Source organism: Saccoglossus kowalevskii, chromosome 22 (assembly GCF_978046115.1).
Source record: "Saccoglossus kowalevskii chromosome 22, keSacKowa6.1, whole genome shotgun sequence".
NCBI classification, from domain to species: domain Eukaryota; kingdom Metazoa; phylum Hemichordata; class Enteropneusta; family Harrimaniidae; genus Saccoglossus; species Saccoglossus kowalevskii.
Window position 1 is genome coordinate 8,819,406 of NC_140662.1, and position 14,519 is coordinate 8,833,924.

Genomic DNA, 14,519 nt, shown 5'->3' on the forward strand with positions numbered 1-14,519 from the left:
ATGTTTGTAAAACAAATAAACTATATAGACATACTTGACAAGTTATTTTAAGTAGTCACCTGAAACAAACATTTAAAAAAAATATTAATTAATATTTTATGAACTTATTCATAAACAGATGTGCAAGTAGCATGTTTTCGACGGATATAGATTAATTTTAATTATAAAACACGCATAATTTAAAGACCTGGCTACTATTGTAGCCGGTCTATCAGTTATCCAATAAATTCTTACCCGCCAAACAAATGGTATCACCCAATCAGTCAAGATTGGTCACGTGACGCACAGTTTCAAGATGGAGCAAAGCGAGTAGGCAAGGATGTGATCAAGGTAGGTGGTATTTTTCGAGACTTGCAGATTCCCATGCCCAATATTCATGTATCACGAAATCACCCTGGTTCCCCGTAATTGAAGTTTCAGAGACTATTGGTACAACATGTAAGAAATCGCGATGTTTATGCGTATGTCTCACAAGTGTACCACTACCTAGTGGGCTTGCCTTCGTGTTATTGTTTTTGATCGTGGAAGCTTTGGCGCGTTGCTCACCAGCATTTCACCGAGTCCCTGCAGTACAACGGCGGGTGACTCACTCACAGTGCTTCATATTTGCAACATTCTATCGCGATGTTGACATAAACCGTATGCTTACACCGGTGAGACTTAGTGATTCAATTGTGACTCATTGTACTTGAAAAAAATACACACGAAGCCATGGACCATCCGCACGCATTTCATTGCCGATCAATCGTACGTATTTCTGTGTTTCAAATAATAATTGCCGATTCAACACTAGCCTCTTCAACACTTCCCCGTTTCTTGTGCAATATGTGTGTTGTATCTTTGTTTCCCCGTTTGCTCGCGCACATTAGCAGTTTTGTCGATACGCAACATTTCGAATAAACCTCGTACGCTCTGTGAATCATTTGTTCCGAACTCGCTAAGTAGTTAATATTCTTTTTTAATTGGGTTATTGATTCTGTTTCCACCTCGTAAATATAATTGTACAATTATTCCTTGAGATATTTTGCTTGATCATGACGTATTTGTGTAGTCAAAGTTGATTTATCATCACCGTTGCCAGCCAATCACAGATGACAAATACGGAAATAAAAATCTTTATTATGGCTAATCCTTCAGTAATGTTTTGTATGCTTTGTAATTTCTTTTCAAATTACCATGAAATCGTGATCCCGTGAATATATTTCCTGCTAGATTTAGTTACAATATCAGGTGACCTATTAAAAGCTTATTTTGTCATTTTTTTTTTATGATTTCCAACGAAAAATCTTACTTTGGTTACTTATAGGTATTATGTATATAAGACAGGTGTGGATTATTTAGTCATTTTCAAAACCAGATGAAAGTATGTTTATCCATTTTTTTTAACTCACTGGTGTCTGAATTTAGAGTACAAGAAAAATAGTAATATCAGTATAAATGAAATTAGAGAAACAGCTGATTAATAAATGAAATTTAAGAATTGTTATCAGAAATATTAAGGAGAAACAACATAATTTATAATTGCAGTATAAAAAAGTAATTATTAGTCAAATAAACAATCAAAAGTTAATTCGTAGCAATCAGTCTTGGAAGGTATTTTCATCGCTTAGTATTTAGTGGGAAAGGATTTTTTCTATAGCATGCTTAAAATTCATTACTTGTACTCAGCGTCGACTTCTGTTATCCGGAGTTCGAGCATTTGTACTGTCTATACAAATCAATTTCTGAGATGGATAATTTGAATGGGTGTGTGTGTGGAAGTATGATAGAGGCTCTGAAAAGGGTTGTTGTCCTTTATATGAACTCTAATGTTTACATTTATTATTATTATTATTATGTCCTTGTCTTTTCAAGTAGGATATTCCCTTTTATGCCGTTGTCACTAAACTTTGCAAGTGTTTTATTTTTTACATGTGCTAGACTAATACAAAAACGAAAACTATGATTTACATATCTCAGGATATATTCCAGGATTAATGATATCTAAAATTAATGGATTAACCTAATATGTTTGTACTTTTTTAAATTAGCAATTTTTTTTTTCAAAAATCATGAATTAAAAAAATTAAAATATTCAGGTATTGTCACTAGATTTTATTTTCATTTAATCATTTTTTCATTAAATATAGTAAAAGATAAGTCAAAGCGAAAATAAAGTACTTGACAGTGTACAGAATTACTTTTGCTTACTAATGTGTTTAAAGGGCCAGCTGTCAACCCTTGGGATTGCACTGGGGAATCATGGGTCACCCATTGCTCATGTTTATAATTTTTTCGTTTGTTTACTTTTGTAATTTTGATTGGTTGAGTATGTTCACTCTAGATAACTGTTTTTGTGTTTTATTAGCACTGCTATAAAAGCCCAAAATTTTTATAGTACTTTTTTTAAAATGAAATACAAATCCATTTCTTTGTTATGTTAGTTTAGTCTGATTAATTGCCTTTAGAAAGGTTATGTTTGTATACTCGCTATGACACCAATTAACTGATAGTCTTGGGATATGTTAGGTACCCAGTTTCCTTATTTTTGATCAATGTAATGAATAATGAAGTCCCATATCTTGTATCCATGGTTACTAGATACCATATTTGATTCACTAGCAGGGCATTTCCTTATGTAAATTGTCAAAATATGTAATATTTTTATTATTCAGTATACAAAGAATGAGATTTATATGTATATTTATTTGTTTATATGCGCTTCTATTGGAAATGCGCTTCTAATAGAACAAATATGGTAATCCCTATTGCCCTAGTGTCCATTCTATATTAAGCTACGTTCTCACACGTATAAAAAACGTCGGTGTTAACACTGTTTTTTTTCTTGTGCAAATATTAGATAATCTGCTGAATTGTCTTCTCGTGTTCTCACTCAGTAAAAACAGCGGTGTTTGAGGTTTGAATGCTGGCCTTCCACCTAATATTTCGTGTAGTTCATCCCAAAATGGCATAGTTTTCGGATCTCTACTGCTTCTGTTGTTGTGCTCAGTCACTTCTCTGTACTTTATAAGTAAAGTTTTGGTCTTCCAATTAACTTTGTAATGACGTCCTGTCTAACCCCTTTTCAGCCGCTTTTTCTGCAATCACAGCATATACTATAGCATCCCTAGATGCTCCGTCCATCATTCTTTGAATATTGGATTCTCTCTATACAGATATGAGTAATTTTGTTTCTTCGTCTGACCAGTTCGACATTCGATCTGTAACCTCTGACGCCATCTTGTGTAATGACAAGCATAAATAAGTCGGCAATAGACGGAGTTTGGCCGTTGTATTGTGTTCACATGGCACATTGGGTTGTGCAAGAGCCGGTGTGACAACAGCCTTTAGGATCTGGTCCATCCTATTTACGACGGTGTCAAAAACGCCAACGCCAAAACGGCGTATTCTGTTTACACGCACACATTTTAACAATGTTCTCAGATAAAAGGCGTTGTGACAACAGCTTATTTCGTCCAGTGAGAATACCACTTTAGCTAAGACATTCTGAGAAATATTGGCTTTTTTCTGTCCTACATTGTTTGTGAGATTAACCTGTAGATAAAATATAGTATGCACAGAAATGATGATAAAACAATATAAACGAGGGGAGGCTGCTTCAGTTTTGTCAGCATTACCTTGTTTACACTACAACATTTTATCAGAGCCCAATGGCTCAAAGCAGCAAAAATCCCTGGGTAAACATGTTCAGCTCGAGTCGACTTCGGCTCCAGTATTGTCTTGGTGCTGAGTACCGACTGACTGGGCCAGACATAGCCCTGACTGTAAACTCATCAGAGGTTAAATCGCACACTCTATTGCTCTTACATCTGAAGGGTCAACATCGTTTGTAATTTCTCACCTCCCATTTGGCCCTATCCAGAAAGTGCAAGGAGCAATTCACCTTTGATAACATGCTGGCTTGTAAACCTAGCACGTATCAACAGATTACATACAGAATAATTTTTTTTTCAGTATTTAAAATTCAGTAGGAAACAAAATGACAAATCCAGATTACTTGTAGTTATCCTAGCAGACAAATGTGATTACATTGCGACCAGCTATAAGTCATGATCTTTATAGGGACACCACTACGTGTAACTACTAGTATTAAGTCTAATCTCAAGTGAAATTTACTCACTCATTAAAGTTGATTACTACGAAAACAAACATAAACAATGGCCTCCCGTGATTATCCCCTTTTCTGGGACTGACAACTTTCCTCTTAAAAGAGTTTCAGGAAATGTCATAGAAAAAATGTTAAAGTTGAAAATAATCTTCATCCCAAAGAAAATCAACTGAGCCATTAATTAAAGAATCGTGTTTCACAACCATGTCCACTGGTCTGTGCTGTATTCACTCAGGATTCATCATTTCTTTTTTCATCGAATTGTAAATCCTAATAGGTTTTTTGTTATATATTTATTCTAAAAAATTACATGGTAATATACAAAATATGCCATATAATCTCACAAATTTCGACCTCTCTTTTAAAACTAATTATTTACACTTGAACATTTAGAAGTTTTGGTAGTACAATGTAAAAAATACACCAGTGAAAATTCAATAAAAAAAAGCTATAATTTGTTGCCATTTTGTGATTCATCCTAGATCACACTGGATTCTCATTTCTCATAAAAGTAATGTAGAACCATAAAATATAATAGAATATTAATCACCAGTTAATGGTTGCCTGCATAGCTGCATAGATATCTATCCGGGATATCTAGTTGCATTTTGATTACATCAGTTTACGAGTGTTTGACATAACATGAATTTAACATCATTCATCATTCTTATACATTGAGAGAATTACATTTTGAAAACCCAGTGGTCAAATTGTGAAATATCTGAAATAAGATATGTGTATGTGTTATTGCATTTTGTGTTTTCTCCAGTATATTTGAACAGTGTGGTGGTAACCATCACAGAGCACTATGTGTCAGCACTAGAACTTGCAATTTGCACATACAAAAAAAATGTCCGGAGAGACAACAGTGACACTCAATGTCCAGAACTGTCGCCTGGCACAAAAAATATTTAAAAAAAAAAAAAAACCAACACAGTGATTTGTTTTACCACCACAGTCATTGTCCTTACTACCACAGTTGTTCATTTCCACTGTGCAAATGCTGACTTTTTAGATCAAATTGCTAAATTACTTAAAATTCAAGTCTTATATCACTCGTGACTCGCAATAAGAGATTTGTTAGTGTATAAATTGTGTGCATCATGTAATTTAGTATTTTATTCAGCATCATTTTGGTTCGGAATAATTATGCAAATAATATGCAAATGTTATGCAAATTAGTAAGTAAATTTTTAATTTTCACCTCAGTGGTTTAATTAGCTAAAGAGAACATTGTACAGTTGTTGAGTATTGTAGACATTCTTTGGAGCTACGACTCGTCCTTCACAATAGAGAATGATATAATAGTGATTTGTTCATGTGTTCTCATAGAGATATTGCTTGTGACTCCACGGGCGCTCTAATATCCCGCCAACAAATGGCGTTTGAATTACCGAACACACAAAGCGTCTATTTTATGTCTTTATGTGCTAGTACTTCAATAGTCACAAATAACGGTGAATTATATTCTGAGCGAACTTATGGAACTTGCACCACCGATAGTGAAGACTAATTTCAAACTATCTGAAGATAATGAATAAATACGTAATGTCACCGACAGTGAGGTAAATTAATCCTAAGGAAAGCATATTGCTTTATATAAAGTTACATTAGCATATCGTACTTGATAGAAGCACATCCCTAATAGAAACACACATAAAGATGCTTTTAGTGTGTACTAGACCATTTAAGTAAAATTATTTTGACCATAAGCACATCTGTTATTTACGTAAGGACAGAACTTTTAATATTTTAAGAAATACAATTTTTCAATTTTCTACATGACTCCGAAAAAAAAAAATCATGATTTTTTTCAATTCTGTCCCATCCTATTTGCAAAATGGCTGAAAAAGTTTACAATTTCCGTTAAAATTATTCTTTGTAGCTGCTACTCCTTAATTCTCAATGAAAGCCAAGATAAACATTTTGTTTGATAATAATTTATTTACGAGTTTCTAGTACTTAGAAGAAATAAGGTTCAGCAGAACTTTTAAGACAACCAATAGTCTGTAGCTTGTGCAAAATTTCACTATAAAGAAATGCTTGGGAAAAAAAAAATCTGCTCAAAAAAATTTTTTTTGTTAAGAACTTGCAAAATTATTTCTCATAACATTGAAATCACTAGTTTAAATTGTCTAATTGCTATTAGGAGAGCCATTTTCAAAAGACAATGCCTGGTTCACTTTTTCATGTTTGTACTGGAGTTGGTGTCTAGTTTCCGATTGTTTATTCTCTCAAGTTATCAGTTATACTACTGATATTTGTAATTGAAAATATTTAGCATTTCAAAAACAGAGGTTAATTTCTTTGAAATTAGATCCCAAATTTTCTCCTCGAGCTGAATCAAATTTCAGAAACGATTTCCACAATTTCCTGTGTCAAAGTTTAAGTAGGAAATTAATGATTTTATAAAAGGCTGCTCAGTTTGCTCAGTGAGGAACGATAAAAAAGCACAAGTTAGTCTGGGAAATGCATGAATATTTGTGGTAAATATCTATGCTAAAAACTGTGAAAATTGTTTTCTTTTACACCCAGAATTTCGAAAAACTAGACGATGACAGCTATCTTAGGAAACAAGTGAATGAAAACTACAACAATTTTAATTTCAAAGAATAATTTTTCATGAATTGTCAAATTAAGGAAATTCCTTGCAGGGATTGTTAATTAGACTGTTTACAATATAAAATTTTGTTTCTGCAGGTTACAAGTACCGGTATATAAAGTATCTGTAGATTGATAGGAATTCACGATTTGAGGGTTTTATGGCGCTAGAGACATTACTTGTCTTGCAAAATTAAAGCTGTGTACTGTAAATTAGTTCTCTGATTTGTATAACTGTTTGGTAGTCACTTCATTTTCCCTACTGCATATCTAAATCCTGTCTGGGGTGTAGATTATAGATTTAGTAACCTTAATTCTCCTCGGTTTTCAACTCTATACAAAAGCCGATTGTTGGTTAAGTGTTTGGAACTGACATGATTGACTCTTTGATCATACCAGCAAATCTCAGTGCATGTATTTAGTGAATGGACTATGTGTTCTTTTATCGCAGACATGGGTACTGTTTATTGTCTTGATTTCTCATGAATCTTAGCATCCCACTTGTTATCAAAAGTTTTGTTTTAAACCGAAACAGGTTGTGTAGTACTGTAAAATACGTAATTTTAGATTAGAGACGAATGGAAATGATTAGAAAATAAGTTTTTCCAAATCGCAAAAATGCACAATGTTGGGAAACAGTAATATATTTTTATTATAATATAGTATTTACTTTTTTAGAAATGCACACATACACAAAACTGTATTCATCATATGTTGAATATAAAATGTGATTTATTTTTTATCATAGATAGACCCCTATAATGTACTCAAGCATATATACTAATACACCTGTGAGACCAAACATTATTTATTATTAATAAAGGAAATGAAATAATAATTTTTTATATTTTTTTGCATAATTGTTGATCAATATAAATATTAACAAACAAAATATAGAAAAATACATATTAATAATGGGCAAAATGTTGCCCCAAATTGTTTGGTGAAGCCAAATTCAGATTTATTAAAGGTCCATGTCTTGCCACCCATATTCTCTTGTCGCATTTGTTTATGCCGTTTGCAATCTGGATTTGTCTTTTATTTACCATTGAAATTTTAAATCCAACAAATTTTTGGTTCTGTATATATTCTCGGAAATGCTTTTGTTCATGGACTGAGCATTTGTGCATTGCACTATGGGTAACTATGACCTCATTTAAAACAAACTGAATTTTGATTTGATGGATTTCTCTGATGTGAAGAATTTCTTGCTTGTTAGCGCCCTCACATTGGAAAATCATCAATGTTTTTTTTTGGGGGGGGGGCATTTTGTTTTCCAAAATCAAAGTTTTTTTTTTTTTTTATAAATTGTTATCAAATTTTTGTTTTTGTCTAATTTAATTTTCTAAAATTCTGCCTCAAGCCAATCAAGAGATTCTCACAGCAAAAAGAAATAAGTTATTATATGCATGTTTTTAACTGACGTGTGCAATGACCAGAAACATGAATAGTTTGTGTCTGAATCTATCTATCGTCACTATTCATAAAAAATAAAATATGTTTCATTTTCAACCGATTTTTCTCAAAATGTTGATCAAACCCAGTATCTGATAGAAAATTATATTTATTTGATTCAAAATGATCAAAAAAAATATAAAAAATTACTTGAAACAGGCAAAATGTTGTACCAAAATGTTGGCAGGAACAATTATGGTTTTCAAAAGGAAGAAAAAGAAAAGCTAAAAATAGTAAACATTTTTCATATAAATATTCATGTAAATATTTTTAAATCTTAAGTTTTTTAGTAAATTTTAGAAAAAATTAAATGAAGAGAGAGTGAGCATATTTTGTGAGGAATTTATTTATTCAGAGTATTTTTATCATAAATGGGAGGCTGGGAGCGGAATTTGGTTTCACGCAATCTCTGTTACCATGAGAACAAATTACTCGTAGATTATGTATTCAGAATCTGGATCTGACCAACCTATGTCAGAAAATATATTCATATGTTTCATTTAAGTAAATGATTAAAACTTGAAGGATGGAGGGATCATCGTATTGACCCCACTTTAATCAAATACTGCAAGTTTTCCATGTTTATTGCGTGATTAGAGTTGACAAGGATTTAGTTTCCCAGACGGATTGACTGACATCGCACCTGCTGTTTGGAAAGATACTCGAAGGAATCTTAAACACAGTCACCGTTCTATAAATCAATGATAGAAGTAATTGCTTTTATTGTTTTGTTGAAATGCCTCAGTGTTTATAAATATTGATCATGCAATAAAATATGTGTGATACTCCTCCGTTAATGTAAATCGCTTTAAATTTGTGGGTGACAAATACCTGTAAGTCTGTAAAAATTGTAAAATTTTGGAGCTATGAAAATTTTTCTAGGGTCCTGAAGTGTCAACAACTTTCGTGAAATTTTGACTCCACAATTGCCATAAAATAATTAAATTCCAAATCCCTTGCAGCGAAAAATTAAAGCAGGGGAGTCGTCACCTGCGCATGCGTCAGATGGCCATAGCGTGTCATTGTTTACAAACAAGCGTCTACCCATGAGCCTTTGCGTTTTTAACGTGTGTTATCGTCGCTTGGGACTCAATGCCCGCACGTGCACTGGTGATGACTCCCTCGCTTTAAGCAGTTTACAATATTTAGTCAAGCACTCCATATTTAAGACAGGGGAAAAATTAGATTTAACTAGCTAAATTTCTATAAACCTGTCAACTATTGTGTGAAACCATGAATAATCGACCAAAACCTGACTTCTGACTATGTTGCATTTCAGTTTTGACTATGAGGCATATGTTGCATTTTTCACTAATTTTAAAATATGTTAAGGTGAAATTTATTTATCTATGTAACCTTCTTTTCATCACAAATTGACAAAATATTCCTGTTTATAGTCTGCACTTTCCTTCAGAAGATTGAGACAAAAATAGCCAAATCTTTTGAGTAAAAACTGAAAATTGACTCAAATTTTGTCTGTTGGCTCCAAAATTTTTAATAGGTTTCTGCGTTTTGTAAATCAGGACCCGTTTTTTTCCTGCCAATTTTTAAAGAATGCCCTTGCCCTAAAAAAATTTTCAATAATTAGACATTCAGTCTTGAAATGTACATCTTTAGAATTGAATTATTTACAAATGTTTTACATCTGTGTCAAGAGTTCTACTCTGGGGATAAGATAGCATGCTGAAAACAGAATTTACATAGATAGCCAGAACATTGGGCCTTGTGTTGTCATTAACGTGAGAATCCATCTTTTGTACAAATTGCTCACCATTCTCAGCACTTTGATGTTTTAAATTAAGTCTTAGGGAATGAAGAAATGTTGCTCCAGGCAACATCTCAATTAATTCTACTGACAAGGTACCCTGGGATGATACCTTAGAATGTAACAGTTGTTTTATTGATCTAAGAATCTAGAATTGGGGGGGGGGGGGTATATCAGTTTTCTCTTTAATAGGACTGATTTTGTATATGGTAGTCAAAATGAAATCCTCAAAATCAAGTTTGGTCAGGTCAGGTGCTTGGAAGAGTGTTTTCAACGATGATCAATACTGTATGTGGTTGTATGGAATGTTGAAGTTGCAAACTAAAATGCTCATGTATCACAGCTAATTTGCATAACAATACATATAATTTGCATACTTGTATTCACAAGATAAACGAGCATAAAAACATCATTTTACGTAAGGATATGCACTATTAATAGAATAAATATGGTGATAGTAAATTATGTCTATGAGCGAAATGACTGCAGGGTGGTATGCTTGCACACTATGGCTCCAGATATGTAGTTTATGTAGTAGCTGGTTTTACAGCCTCTGTTGATGTAGTGATAGTATTTCTGGTCTCAGTTTTCAGTTAATATGTGTTCATGCTGCAGAAAAGAGGATTGAATTTCTGCAATAATAGTGCATCAAATCATGTCACACAAACACTCCACTTCAGACCATCATTTTGTCAGCATAGCGTCTGATTTCTGCAACAACTGTGCATTAAATCATGCCACACAGGCACAGCCGTCATCTTGCCAAGATCTTGATTTCTGCCAAAACTGTTTTTCAAATCAGAGATTGGATGAGCACTGAGCCAAATTTTGGTGAGTTAAATTCTGTGAGTTTTTGCACGGGAAAATTTTCACAATTTTTGTATTGAAAACCTTTTGTTTGCTCAATTATTTTCATTATACCTACTCGTACCAGTACATTGATCATTTACTTTTTCCCCACCAGACTTTCTTGCCCAATTTTTCTGCACATTTTTCTCATTTCCTTCAATATTTCCAAAAATAATAAACCATAATTTTGGAGCCTGCAGAAAAAAAAATTGAGTCAATTTTTGGTTTTTCCCTCAAAAAATTTGGCTATTTTTGTCCCAATATTCTGAAGGAAAGTGCAGAATTGGTGATGAAAAGAGAAAACTAGTGATGAAAAGGTTAACTCATCGAATTATATTTAAATAGAAGCTGACTTTTCTGCCTAAGTGGAATTTTCGCTGATGAGGAATACAGTGATCAAAATGTAACCGACTATAAAATTGTGTTCACCATGCTCGTCTCCACCATGTCACTCAAACAAAACTTTAGAGACCCATACTTTTTTTTTGCCAAAATTTTGGTGTACCACTTTTTAACAATTTTTTTTTCTAAATCATTTTGTTCTCTGTTGACAAAGGAGACATAATTTTCAATTAGCCTTTATCAAAATTTTTGAAAAAATAAGTGAAAAATGTCACATTTTATATTGTGAATGGTGGTGATAGTTTCCACTCAAAGGGTTAATTAGACGAGCATTGTCTTATCAAGCTGGGTGTCAAACTAATTAACACTGTTTGCAGCTTGCATGTAGCTACATTAATTAAAAGGCTTAGATCCAGATGTGGGTGGGATGTTAATTTCAAGGTAATTAATTAAATTATTATGTAAATAGAGTTTAATATATTCGTCAGTTTCAAATACGGGTAATTACACTAGGAATCTTTTGAGTTCTATAAATGGATCGTCCATCGTCTGACGATCACATATCGTCTGAGTAAGTACTTATGATGTTTTATTTGTCAGATTTCATTTGGAGAATTCAGATTCCTTAGAATTTGATGGTAATTGAAATGTCATATTGGTTCACTTCATGTCATTTATATTTTCAGTGTTTACCATAGAAACTAATGTCTTTGAAAGCCATACTTTTAGTTCAACGTTTTGCACATTTTATATATTTTTCATTTTTTTAAATAATTATGGACCGAATTGATATTACTTCGAACTACAGTTGGTTATGACTTAAAAAAAAAATATAAAATGTGAACAAAATATCACAGCCTTATTTTAGTTACAAAAGTTGACTTGTACAAGCTTTCATTTCACTTTTACTGTCAGTATATTATTTTCACTGGTATTTAATTTCACTATTGTGACATCTTGAGTGTGGCAAAATTGAAAGAAACTTAGTTGAAAAACGTCATCTTCAGAAATGAGTCGGACAGCAGCAAGATAAATATAAAAACTACACATAAAAAAATTAAATTCTAATTTGCATGTAATTAAAGATTTTATTTTCTTGTTAAATATTGATTGGAAATGGAGGGGGGGGTTGCACAAATTATTAGGTCCCTTATCAAGAACACTTTCATGGCCTATGTGTTATTGATAAATTATTGGTAAATCTGAATTTAATATTCATTTTTATTGAGAGTGGTGAATAGCAGTAAACATAAATTTAGCTAAATGGCTAGGCAAGTCACTTTTCATTTAAATCAGTAAGACTATAATCCAAAGCACTTATTGTTTGGGCTGTTGTGATTATTGTTCATTGGCCATTCATTAAGTGTGAACAGACATACTACAATATTTAACTAACTGGCATGATCACACGTCTTTTTCCCACAAGGAATTTTAAGCAAACAAGAAACTGGTTTCTTGGACTGAAATACTGTAAAGTAATTTATTTTTGCTATTTTCACTGATGGTATTATTCAGTAAAAATAAAATCCATTGAATATACTTTTTTTCCCTATATTTTACATTCAAATGTCTTTTCAGCGAAAATTAATTCTAGCCAAATTTATAAGTATTTTATAGTAGATTAATTTTGTGGACGATCTTGGGAAATATGTGTACATGTATGCCATTGCCCCCATTGAAGCCAGTCATTATATTATGCTATTGCCTCAATGAAGCTGGTCATTAGATGTATGCTATTGCCCCAATGAAGCCAGTCATTAGATGTATGGTATTGCCCCAATGAAGCCAGTCAATAGATTTATGCTATTGCCTCCATGAAGCCAGTCAATAGATGTATGCCATTGCCTCAATGAAGCCAGTCATTAGATGTATGCTATTGCCTCAATAAAGCCAGTCATTAGATGTATGCCATTGCCTCAATGAAGCCAGCCAATAGATGTATGCCATTGCCTCAATGAAGCCAGTCAATAGATGTATGCCATTTCCTCAATGAAGCCAGTCAATAGATGTATGCCATTGCCTCAATGAAGCCAGTCAATAGATGTATACTATTGCCTCAATGAAGCCAGTCAATAGATGTATGCTTTTGCCTCAATGAAGCCGGTCAATATGTTTTATGACACCATTTTAATGTCAAAAACACACATTTCAATGCATAATATAAAGAATAATATTAGTTGTCTGTTGGTTTTTTGTATTCCAGTTAGCAGCTGTGTACAAAACATGCAATAACTATGTAATGCAATTACTTGTTGTACATGTCTAGATTCCTTGTTTCTTTGGCATGGAGCCTGTTCAATTATAGACCTTATATCTATCCCTTTCCATCCACTCCCACTAACTGAATCATATGGCCCATCACATAGTACATGTCTCAGCGATTCGTTTCCATAATCTGTGCCCTGGTGTATTCATAATATACTTTATATAATATGCCCCCCTCCCTCACCCACCCACCCCTACTAACTGAATCATATGGCCCAACACAAAGTACATACAGGTCTCGGTGATTCATTTCCATCCCTTGATTTGTTAGTGGTTTGTGAGTTATGCTAATAGTGTTCTGACACAAGCGGAATCCCAGTTGACTTATTCGCTGTCAGTTGATTTCCAATGTAGACTTTCGATCGTTATCATTGTCTATTGCACATCAAATGATTGAAACTTCTAAGTACTCTAAAGATAAAGCCGTTAATTGAGATTGCTGCCATTATTGTCATGTTTAATCAGTGTTCTTCCCAGCAGGAAAATGCAGCATGGTGGCTAATTTGCATATGATTGTTTACTAATTATGTAAATATTTGGAGTAGAAAGTGTGTAATAAATTTTTCGAAAATTCAAGAATCGGGGTGCATCTCTGTGCTTGAAATGCTATTAAGAAAAAACTGCGAGTATTATTTTTTTTTTTATATTTATATAGCTTTTATTAAATTATTATTGCATAAATAATAGATAATACAAACTAAAGGATAAAAAAAGTAAAACAAACAAAACACAATCATACCACAAACTTTTCTAGTCTAGTGCATATAAGAACAGATTTGTCTGATCATTCGTTTATTTACCCAGCTGAAGATATACAGTAAGTTAATTTTAATGACACTTTAACCCATATCAGTCGTAAAATAAATAATTTTCTAAACATCGATGGATTTTCCTCTGTTTGTAAATTACCAATATTTAGTAAATCACTATGGGGTGCGTGTGGAAAGAAAGTGGTACAGTAATGTCTCGTGAAATACGAGTCATGTCACGATGTCATGTTTGTTGGGGCCATGCAATGGCAGATGCATAAAACATATTTTCTTTGCACAAAATTTGAACGTGTATAAAATGACTTATGATTTCTTTTTGAATATCATTTAAAAGTTTTGATTGCAAATTAATTATCTCTAAACT

General features: G+C 32.9%; 1 protein-coding gene across 1 annotated transcript in view; it reads left to right on the forward strand.

Moving 5' to 3' along the window:
• The first annotated feature begins 270 nt into the window (after positions 1 to 270).
• The window catches only part of LOC100375857 (MAGUK p55 subfamily member 7-like), a 47,363-nt gene continuing 33,114 nt past the window's right edge, over positions 271 to 14,519 (forward strand). The window contains exon 1 of the mRNA XM_006812837.3: positions 271 to 330. The gene's annotated coding sequence lies outside the window, so the exon portion shown is untranslated. The remainder of the gene's footprint in view (positions 331 to 14,519) is intronic.